Genomic DNA, 12,278 nt, shown 5'->3' with positions numbered 1-12,278 from the left:
GGCCTTTTTCTTTCTCCACTGTGGAGGTCAGGTGCTGAGATCGGGGTTGGCAGACACACAGCCCTCTGAAGGCTCTAAGACCTCCCTTGTCTGTTGAGGCTCAGGTGCTTGCCCAAGATTCTCAGTGTTCCTCAGCCGGGGGGTGCACCGCTCCAACCCCTCATGTTCTCCCTGCTTTCCCACCCGTACAAAGAGCCCAGCCATTGGAGAAAGGCCCAGTGTCAACCAGGGTGACCTCATCAGAACCTGATTCCATCTGCAAGGGTCTTCTTTCAAATCCGGTCATGTTCATAGGTTCTGGGGGAGGGACATGAACACATCATTTGAAGCTACAACAGAACCATAGCACTTCCTCTTAGCTGTCCATGTTGTTCAATTTTTCTCCAAATGACAAAGCTACAGTGAAGGGTATTTTACATAAATCTTTCTGTCGTTTTTTTCTGAATCTCTGGTGAGTGACTAGAAGTCGCTGATGGACTGCATCGAGTCTCACAGAGCCCAACAAGGGAAACGGGCAGCATTCAAGTCTTTATAACAATGAGGAATTAACGAAAAAGAAATTACACATGTGCTTGAAGTGAGCAGTATATTCAGGAGCAAAGCATCCTCCACCATGTAAACATCAGGGTCCTGGGCATCCCTTGGAATCTGGAACCATGGATGGTCAGGACCCCCAGCCATGCCACCCAAGATGACACCTTGTGCTTTCTGCTCAGCCCAGCTTCCCCAGACCCATAGTAAACAGCATTTAACCTTTTTGACAAAGGCAATAGAAATCCCTTTGAATGTTACCAATTGGAGGCAACAAATGTGTTTGCAGGTGCCTATAAAATGAAGGTAGGGTATTCTTTTTTTCACTGTGATATTTATTAGTTTGCAACTGGGGAGCCAGACAAGGACACAAAGGACGTTGGGGGTAGGGGGTAGAGAAAGAGAGAGAGAGAAAGCTCTAATCTACTGGTTCACTTCTCCAATACTGGTTGAAGTGGTCCAGGCCAAAGTTGGAAACCAGGAAGTTCATTCAGGTCTTCCACAGGGATGGCAGGGACCCAAGTATTCACAGGATGTGCATCAGCAAGAAGGCAGAGTCAGAAGCAGTGGTGCGACTTGGACCCGGGCACTCTAATACAGGCAGCGGCGTCTTAACCATTGTGCCAGTACCTGCCGCTAAACATGAGTCTACGCAAGGTTTGGAAAATAACAATATTCTGTATTAAAACAGGTGCTCACATATATTGAGCCCAAAAGGAAAACTACCAGAATGTGTAAGATGAGGCACAGAAGTTCAGAAACACATCAGACCCCCAGCAGGCATTGCCCGGAAAGACACCCCTCCCCAAAGCCCAGAGGGTTCCTGCTGACCACCCTGCCACCTGGTACCCCTCCCTGGGAAAGTCTGTGACCATACCAGCTCCAGCACACACCTCTTACACAAGAGTAGGTGGGCACCTGGTAAATATTCTCAACTCTGAACAGGAGTCAATTGCCCTGTTACATGCCAAGTGAGGATTGCTGTTTTATTTCTGGGTGCTGGAGTGCCCTCTAGACTTGATGTTGCTCTCTGAAACCTTTGAGCTCACAACATGCTGCGACTCACAAACCCAGCAAGGAGTCCCACAGATTCTGCTTTGGGTTGGAGAGGAGAGGGGTTCAGCAGTGAGCATCTTTTAGGTGGTTTCACTTCACGTGAGTATCCTAACTCAGATGACAAGCGCTGTTTGTGACAATGACATGTGTCACCATCTTTGCATGTGTGTGCACGCATACAACCATGTGGGCACCATTCAGTCCTTGCAGCTACAGGATGAGGTAAACACAGATGAGGAAATCAAGACCACATAGCAGTTGCTTAGCAGAGCTGTGATTGATTGTGAGCAATCCGAAGCCAGGAGCTTCTTCTGGGTCTCCCACATGGGTGCAGGGGCCCAAGGACTTGAGTCATCTTTCACTGCTTTCCCAGGCCATAAGCAGGGAACTGGATCAGAAACGGAGCGGCCAGCACATGAACCAGCTCCTGTATGGGATGCCTGTGCTGCTACGTAGAGGATTATCCAGCTGAGCCCTTGTGCCAGGCCCCAACCATCTTTTAATGATAGAATCCTTGTAAAGGAAAATGAAAGCCATTGTGGTGTTTGCTCCTGAAATTCCTATCCAGAATTAGAGATGGAGGTAAATCCCTGCAGATGTTATCATCCACTCCCATGTCAGCAGAGACGTGGGTTAGTTGACTCTCATTGTCCCATGTATGCAAACAGCACAGTTGTGAACTGAGCTGTCAGACGAGCTACAGGTAACTCTGTAAAACCTACAGAAACATGAACTCTATCTTAGAAATCTGTAGGCCTATAGATTTGGTATCAGTTAAAGCAATTCTCGGGATTGAGCTTCTGAGACAAAGTCTAAGGTGGAAATCAAAAGTAACAAGAAGGAAGAGAATGAGGGAGTGACATGGTGCTGGAGAAGAATATCATGCCTTGGTGACTTCTTCCGTTACTGAGTTTTCTCCTACTACCCTGCAGATCTATCTTGGCTGACAATTAAGAATGGCAGTTGAACTGGAAGATCAGATCTTAAAGCTTTGTTATCTCTAGCCACTGTCTTTGAAGCTGAGGCTTCTAGCGCATCTCAAGGAGTACGCAGGTATTGACCCCAGAAAGACCTGATGCGCTTTGTGAGAGGAGCCCATGTTGGGAGGGGTTGAGATTCCACTAGCAGTTTGCTTTAGGATTTGCCATTCACATGCCCCTGTTGGCTTCAGGAACTAAAACTGGAAATTTCTAACTGCCTCGGGACTCAGTTTTCCTTTCCTTGTATTTATCCTTCAGATAGTTCTGATGGTGGCCAAGCAAACAGGCAGGAGGGATTTTTCTGGGGGAACTTAGACCTGTGGCATGCTGAGGGTAAAGCAGTGTTCAAAACAACACTCAAAGTGTGAGAAGCCAGAGCCATGGTCCGGGGATTTAATAAAAACACTATCAGAGAGCTGAAAAGGCAGGGATCAGGGAAGACTGGTTTTGCCACGAGAGGAACTAGGAAAGTAGAGCTCTCTTTCTTATACCAGAAGCTCTCTGGGGGCATGGCTAGGGCCACTTGGATGTGAAGTATCAAGCAGACTAAAGAAGAACCACTGTTTCCAAACATAAGAGCATTTTGGAGTCTCTATTGGCAGCAACAGAAAAATCAAGAAGCCTTAACATGCTGATCAGAAACTTCTTCTCTTGGAGAAGTTGAAAAGTCAACAGATGTGACTTGGTTTGCTTGCAGTGTGCTCATCAGAAGCCATTCCTCTATGGGGAGGTCCTGGGGGGTGACACTATTTTGGAAGGAGGCAGATGGCTATTAAATGAAGGTAGATTTAGTGGAACCACACTCTTACCTGGGCACAAGTTTTAGTTGGAGGGGTTTGGGACCTAAAAGTTGTGCAAGGTTAGAGCCCTTAAACCAACTTTTGGGGTTACTCTTATTCACAATTAGATTAGTTTCCTGCAAGGAGAATTAAGATGGGCTGGGGCTTATGCAGAGAAGACCTCTGACACATACACTTGGGGGAACTGGAAGGGTATGGAGGGCAAGACACACAATATACTGCCTTGGCTCCAATAATGATATCAGTTACTCCAAGGCAATACAATGCAAATGTCCAAGTTAGATGTCCATTTGCATTCATGCAAATAGAAAACGGAATGAGAAGAATGATGAAAGGAAAAGATCTAATAGGAACGAGATGATCTCTATTAAGATCCTATTAAGAAGAGGATGGCACCAGGGTCTCCGTGTGTAAGGGATGTTAGGGAAATAACGATGAGCACATTTTCCGTGGCCAACACAGCCACCATGTAAGAAAACAGACTGAAGTCCTTGCCAGAGAGAAGATTAGCCAGGGTAACAGTGTTCTCCCCCAGGAGACTGTTAGAGCACAGGAGGTCCTCTTTTTCAATTATGGCTCAGTTACAGTCCTTGACCCGTAAGATGTCTTTCGCTGCCTTTGGCGGTGGCAAGCAAAGCAATCTTCTGTTGTGCTTTTCCCGCCCCAAGCTGCCCAGTCCCAGCCAGTGTGAGCCAGCAGATCGGTTAGCCTGGAGAGACTGTAAGGCAGGCCAACCCTGACCGACCCAGACCGACCCAGACCAACCCAGACCAACCCAGACTGACCCAGACCGACCCAGACTGACCCAGACCGTCTCATACTGTCCCATACCTACCCAGACCGTCCCAGACCATCCCAGACCCACCCAGACCATCCCAGACCGGCCCAGACCAACCCAGACTGACCCAGACCATCCCAGACCAACCCAGACCAACCCAGACCGTCCCAGACCAACCCAGACCAACCCAGACGATCCCATACCAACCCAGACCGTCCCAAACTGTACCAGACCAACCCAGACCGACCCAGACTGTCCCAGACTGTCCCAGACTGACCCAGACCATCCCAGACCGTCCCAGACCAACCCAGACCAACCCAGATGATCCCATACCGACCCAGATCATCCCAAACTGTACCAAACCATCCCAGACCAACCCAGACTGACCCAGATCAACCCAGACCAACCCAGATCAACCCAGACCAACCCAGATCAACCCAGACTGACCCAAACCAACCCAGACCGACCCAGATCAACCCAGTCTGTCCCAGAACATCCCAGACTGACCCAGATCATCCCATACCGATCCAGACCGTCCCAGACTGTCCCAGACTGTCCCAGACTGACCCAGACCGACCCAGACTTACCCAGACTGACCCATTCTGACCCAGACTGACCCAGACCGTGCCGGACCATCCCATACCGTCCCATACTGACCCAGACTGTCCCAGACCGTCCCAGACTGTACCAGACCGACCCAGAGCATCCCAGACCGATCCAGACTGACTCAGAGCAGTAGCTCTTGAGTTCTTGACTCATAGCATGGTAGTGCTCATTGATGCTTCAAGCAGCAGAGCTCTGTAGTGGTTTATTATGTAGTAGTAAGCAAGCAGTGCGGCCCTTGTGGAATAGAAGAGAAAGAAAAATGCTCCAAAAGAGGAAGGAGCTGAGCTGTGACAGATTCAATGAGGGCATCAACTACCCTTAGCAAAGCTTTGAAGTGGTGATGCTTTTAAGTCATTCGTTCATTAAAGGGAGAAGGAAAGACAGATTTTCTATCTCCTGGTTCCCTCTCCAAGTTGCTGCCACGACCAGGGCTGATTCAAGCCAACATCAGAAGTCTGGAGGTTCATCTAGGTGTCCCATGTGGGTGATAGGGGCTCAGGTACTCAGGCCTTTCTCTACTGCTTTCCCAGGTGCATGAATAGGGATCTGAAAGCAGAAGAGCCACGACTTGAATCCATCCTTCAATATGGAATATTAGCATTGCAGGTTTGCAGCATTGTGATGCCAGCACCTTATTCTCTCTTTTTTTTTTAAACTGTATTAACTATTTGTTCACCCTTCTAAAGTCATCCCATATCAGTACACTTGTAAGTTCTTCACAGTCTTCCATAAGCATATTGTCTTCCACTATGGAGGTAGGTATCATAATGCATTTCGACAATCCCCTATAGATGGATATTTAAATGATTTTGACATTTCAAAACATGCTTCAGGTACACCATTTTGTATATTCACATCTTCGTGTGTGAGCACATGTAAAATCACGGGACAATTCCCTAGGTTAGCATTTGCAGACTTTTCACTCATTGGTGTGATCTGTAGGAGTTGCCTGGTCTTTTATGCACCTCTACCTGCCCCTGGTTCTCACCTAAAGACTTCAAACTCTGTCTGCCTACACTGCTTAGGATGCTGCCATCTGCACGTATAGACTCAGAGTGTGTTACATAAAGGCATTCAAACAGAAGCATTTCAATAAGCCTATCGCTGTTATCAATGAAAAATTCTCGAGCATGTGTTGTGATAAGACACTGAGAGAGCCAAAATAGAAGACTTGATCTTCACTCTTCAGGGGCTAAATGTCAAGGTGACCCACCAGGTGAAACCCAGGAGGGCCGCAGCCAATCGGCTGACTTTTCCCTGCCACTGACAGCTCCAGTTGCCAAGGAGAAACTGCCCCAAAGTCAGGAGCACTAAAAATGTGAACACACACTTTGGTGGACTTTCTCTCTCTCTCTCTCTCTCTCTCTCTCTCTCTCTCACACACACACACACACACACACACACACACACACTCTTTGTAATAAAGTAAAGCAATACCATTATGACTAGAAGGTGCTGGCTGAGTGGCCTGGGTTCCCACTGTTTTTACATAAACCCTTAATCCACAAAGGGTACTTTTGTTTGTGTGGATAAAATTCAATGGCTTTCATACTATTTTGATCAGGAGACAGACATTGGTAACATAATCCATCCAGCCAGCCATTTGCATATCTTTCAAAAAGCATCATCAAAAACATGTAGCCTTGTTATTCATAACATTCTAATGCTTTTCTATTCTAGTCTATTCCATTTTGTGAAACCCCTGCTCCCAATCCACTTGACTCATGATCTCCCAGTGGGGCATGACCTGCTGTTTCAATAACACCTCTGTGTATCCCCGCAACATAGGCCTGTGGCAAAATTCTGATGTTTGCCTTGTATAATGAATACGGTAAAAGTCCTTGCTGTCTGCTCACTGAATTTGTTAATGGTTGGAAAGTTAAAGTTAAAAGTTATCACTGCCAAATGTAGTGGAAGCAACATAAATCTGAGACTCTCAGAAGTTGACATTCATGCGCTATAATTTGGGGATTATCAGTCAATGCACCTGGCACTGTCACTCAGCATGATTGTCTGTCACAGTTGGAGAGGAACCTTCCATCCTGATGCCTTCAGAGGCAGCTCACACGCAGAGAATGCAAATGCTTGGAAAGCCTTGGCCAATGGCACCTTAGCTGGTTGTGTTCCCTGGCAGGAAGTGACGCCTGTGACTCTGTCCCTGGCAAGAGGGACCTGCTGGTGTGGGATGGTCTGCGGTCACTGTAGCAAGCATAACAAGTGCCCAGCATAGCTGTGCTGCAGGTGGCTGCTGAGGAATTCTATTCCAGCCTCACAATTTTACAGAACAGCCTCACCACGCTGTAAGATCAGCCAGGAGAGCGAGGGCCATTCTCTTCAGAGCTTTCTCCATATCCCTCACACAGCAGGTGCTTAGCCAACGCTATTGATGAGTGCATGCTGCTCAGTCTCCTGTTTGGATTCCTCACGAAAAGGTCAGGGTTAGCCAGCACTGTAAAGAAATTGTTTAATCTGGAGTATCACAGTTTTGGTGAATGAATATTGTTCCATAATTTTTATTACTAAATGTAGTCTTTGGTCACTAAGTGACTCATGATAGCTCTAAGTTAGCCACGTGAGTTCTTTCCGTCTAAACAAACAAAAGTCCCATGGAGATTTTTTCTGGAGTTTTGGTTTTTTTTTTTTTTTTTTTTGGTGGTTTTATACACACACACACACACACATATGTATATGCACACACATATATATATGGCTTGTTGGCTTGCTTGCTTCCTTGCTTTTTGAACTTGTCATAGTTTAAGATTTGCAAGCTTAGAGGAGGCTATCCCAGACACCTGCACCCTGGTGGGACCAGCTCTACTGCTTCTATGAACCCCCCACCCTCGAGCAATTCAGTGTTGGCCAACTCCTCATAAGGAGCCCTTAGGAAAGCCTAATTGCTAAAGGTTTGTTTTCCAGTCCTGCAGTGGTCACAGTCAGTTTGCTGCAGCTGTTAGGTCATCTTGCCAATACAGAGGCAAGGGAAACAGGATCCAGGGCCAGAGAAGAAACTGAAACGGTAGGCTGGAAATAAACATCTTTTCTTGGAAGAATGGCTTCTATTCAAATCCAGAGGAGGGTCCTTGACCGTGCAAAAAGGGCAGAACAATGACAAGGCAACAAAGAGAAAAACCCACCCAAATCCCTGGGGGCAGCCAGCTCCTCCTGTCCAGTTCATCTCTCACTTGCCTGGTTTGTATCCACGAGAACAAACCAGGGAGCCCACAGTGCAACCCGTGGATCTCAGTACTCCTGGCTGAAAAGATAACGACCCCGAGATGTGCTCTAATTAAGAAGTGACCATCACGATGGCATCCCACATCCATCAGTACAGCCATTCTTTAAAAACAGGAAAATGACAAGTGTTGGTGACGAAGCGCAATAAAATGAGGCCTTGGGTCCCTGCTAATGGAGCTGTGAAAGAGTGCAGTTTCTGTAGAAAGCACATACCTCAAACGGTTAAACAGAGAAGAGTCAGCATGACTCAGCAGTTTCACATCCAGGTATTTACCCAAAATTGAAATGGAAAGTAAGAAAACGGAGGACTCAGAATCTGAACACCGATATTCATAGGTTAGTTACAGTAGGTCCCCCAAAGGTAAATAAAAAAGGGGACAAGTGTGGTTCATGTATATGTCAGATATTTTTCAGTCTTGAAAGGGAACACATTCCTGACATGTCCTGCATCATGGGTGAGCCTTGAAAAATATTAAACTTAGTGAAATATGCCACGCACAAAAGATAGGTTCTATATGCTTTCACTGGTACGGGGCACTTAGAGAAAGCAGAAGGGAGATTGCCAGGGACCTGGGGAAGATGCTATTTCATAGGTACAGAGTTTCTCAATGAATGAAAAGGTGAGAAAGTCTGGAATTGGTTGATGCTAATGGTTGCATAACAATGTGAAAGTACCTAATGTCACCATATGGTATACCTAAAAAGAGTTGGAAGTACATCTCACGCTCTGTATGCAATACACACCAAAAAATTTGCAACAAAGTCCATGAAACCTGTGAATGTATTGACTCTATTCCTCTGTTGCCTCTAGGTTTTCTGCAGCCCACAGTCATGGGAAGTGAGGCCTGCCACCATTCTCTGGCTGTTAAATTGGACTGGAAGAGCTCTCCTATCCCAAGAAGCTGGGGGAGGCAGAAGCCCTTGTCTGCCTGCTGAAACCCTTGGTAGAGTTGTGTACAGAACAGCATAGGAGCGGGGTGAGGGCTCAGCTGTTCCCCACCCTGGAGGGGGTTGTGGGAGGAACCAGCCCCACAGCATGGCCTACATGATGAGGACACATCATGTAGAGTTTTCCCATTTGCTAACTCACTCTCCAGCTGCCCACACAATGCCAGGCTGAGGGCAGAAGCTGGGATTTATAAGGTCCCTGGAATTGTCTTCTACAACATGGACCTGGATGGTTGTTTGGGGCTGTGTGAGGGGGATACAACTCTTTACCTGACTCCACAACTTGCCCTCTTCCTCTTCCTGTTGATTTTCTGTAGATTTTGTTGGATATATGCCTTAATCTGTTTTAAGTCCTTCAGTCACTCACCAGAAATTTTGAATGGTTGCTCACCTGTCACTGTTTCTGTGGGATGAGTTTATGGACTCTTCACAAACAATTCTAGAAGCTTCTGCACCTTTCCATACAGTTTTTATTAACCATAGTGGAAAAATGCAAGTGTTTGGATCCCTGCCATCCGTGTGAGAAACCCAGATAGAATTCTAGGCTCCCAACCCTAGTATTTGCAGCCATTTGGGGAATGAGTTAGTGATGGAAGATTCTCTCTCTCTCTCTCTCTCTCTCTCCAAACACATAAATAAATCTCTTTTAAAAGATGCATGGTTTTGAGCAGCTGCACTGGGGCCAGGCTCTTTGAAGGCTTTCCCTGTGACAGTCACATGCCAGTTTTATACTTATCTGAAAGTGTCTGCAGAAGCAGTAGAAAGAATTATCACTTCCCATCTCAATCTGACCAAAGCCTCACTGAAGATGGTGTAGTGAGAGCCACGCATTTTGTTCAAAGCACTAACAGGCAGAGTAGAGCAAAGCATCTGATAGTTCCCCCCCGGGGGGTTGAGCACCTGCAGGGAGGAGAGGGGATTAGCAACACAGGCTGTGCAGAGCTTTCAGACATGCAAGCCTTTGGATCACCAGTGCCTGCAGACAGGGGACATAGAGTGACTTCTCAGGGGAATGTCTCCCTCAGGCTCTGTGATTGCTGAATGAATGTTCTCTGGCATATTGAGATTGTAGTCATCTGTCTCCAAGGCTCTGAACAACCTGTATCTGATGGTTTTTTTTTTTTCTCCCTGTAAGGACTCTGGCATTGCTGGAGACTGTCTATTTCTACTTTCCATTGGTGTCTAAGGAAGAAGATGCAGTGGACCCCGTGTTGCATGGATGGTCTTACACAACCGCAGCTTGGGGTCTTGGGGAGCACTGTGACCTGGACAGGCTGCCACTTGGAGCGAAACCTTGTTTTTGGCTAGACTTGCTTCAAGCTGGAGGGAACCGTCCCTTCACCAAGTATCTTTCTACCAAGACAAATGACATCACAGTCTTCTCTGGATGTTCAGAATGGTGAATGGACTTGGCTTCATCCGTCCTTTCTTCTGGCAGGAGGTTGGAGGCCAGTTTTTGCCTCTCTAGAATAAACAGCATGTTTTGCCAGTGTGGTTCATATAACAAATGGCCAAACTGAAGACAACCTCCTTGTAATCCTTTTAGAAGTGTCTTAACGTGTCTCTCCATTTTCCACCCAAGCACCATTTGTTTATTAGGTATCTGCTTGGTGGAAAGGCTCAAATTACATATCGCAGACATCAGTTTAGACAGTTTGGAATGATTCTCCAGGTATGTGACTGGAGAACTCCACAGGCCTTCCCTTCCGCACAGCCTCTGTGAATCCTGTCATGTTCTGCCAAGTTCCCTCTCCCTTCACTCCAGTGTATTCTCAATAACCAAGGACTTCTGTTTGCACTCATTGCACGGGCTCAGCCCAGGGAGCATTCTCGGGTTTCTTTCATCACTGTATAAAGATGTGGGGTGGAGGCCTGGGGGAAGCACGTCTTAGAGATGAAGGGTGAGTTGAGATGTTTGGTTCAAAGACTGTGGCTGCATCACTTTCTCTGCCAGAGAAACGCTATTTGTTCCACCCTTGCTTCTGCCAGTCACTTCAGTACAGCATGACAATGCAGCAGGGACAAACACCCCGTCGTTCCCACATCACTACAAACACAGCCACCCTCTCCCCCTCTCCAGGGAACATAAGAGAGAACCTTTGGGGTTTCCACTTCCCCTCCATTTGTTTGAAGGATCAAGAGCTCACAGTTCCATTTTCAACAAAAATTAAAAAGGAAAATCATGAAAAGAGCCAACCTCCTCTTTTTTTCCCCTCTCTGATAATATATTGTTGCATCCAGGGAAGAGGAAACAGTGAGCTCCACTGATACAGAGTCCCCAGGGGCTCCACAAGGGTCACTCCCCAGCTGTCACATGAACATGTCTTCCTCCCCTAGCGGCTGAGTCTGTGATGGGAGTGGAAGTTACTCTTGGCCGAGCTGTGATGTGTAAAAATAATGAAAAGCCACGGTGCTTCTGGGAAGCCAGCTGCATCCACATCTGGGCTTTCACAGGGCAGGGTCTCAGCTCTAAGGCTCTGGAGGTCTGCACAGAGGAGAGGTGAACATTCATTAGTTGGATCGCTGCTGGCCACAGCGGGCTGGCTGGGAACTCTGTGTTCTTTGTGGGCAGAGCCAAATTCCTCCCACATGTTTTTGTGCTTGTTTCTTCAGGAGGTGCTCTCAGTGGTGCCCACGCCAATCAACTCTGGGCCTCAAAACATCACAACCTCCCATTTATTTTGCATTGTTGTTAAATGCACTGGACACAATTTTCCAGCTAACTGGACCATTGCCGTGCAAGAGCTAAACTGTAAACATGGACATGTCCTTGGACTTCATTATGGAATAACTATGGCGCCTGTAACGAGCTCTTCTTGGACCAGGAGAGGTCATGATCATGACTGTATTGTTAGATTGGCTGGATTAGACTTGGCCTCAGAGGGCTAGAGCAATGAAAAGGGTTTCACTTTAGGGTCTTGGAGTTCTGCCTTTTCCCACTGGTTTCTACCTCTGTATTTCATTGTCTTCATTTTCCCCAGGACCTACACAGGTGGTGCCTCGCAGCCCTCTGCAGTCCCAGTGATTTCATCTCTATTAGTTGTCTCCTAGTACAAAGCTGAGGGAAACCAGATGGACTTGCTTTTGCATGGTACATTACTTAGCAAGTATGCTCTCCTGCCAACCAAGTAAAAAGCAAGGGTATTATGGTAACTGGAAAAATCCAACTGATCAATTTAGTTATTATGTGGCAGTTGAACACTATACAAAACGACGTTTTATGATATACCTAGAAGAACATCAATCAGATTGTTCAAATTTATTTTTGATACAATAAGCTAGTTGGACCTCCCAAACAGATTTTAAATAGAGGTTTCTAAATTCTTTACTGCCTGCTTGGTCTCA

The sequence above is a fragment of the Ochotona princeps genome, chromosome 28, assembly GCF_030435755.1.
Source record: "Ochotona princeps isolate mOchPri1 chromosome 28, mOchPri1.hap1, whole genome shotgun sequence".
Taxonomy (NCBI): Eukaryota; Metazoa; Chordata; class Mammalia; order Lagomorpha; family Ochotonidae; genus Ochotona; species Ochotona princeps.
This window is presented reverse-complemented; position numbering follows the sequence as displayed.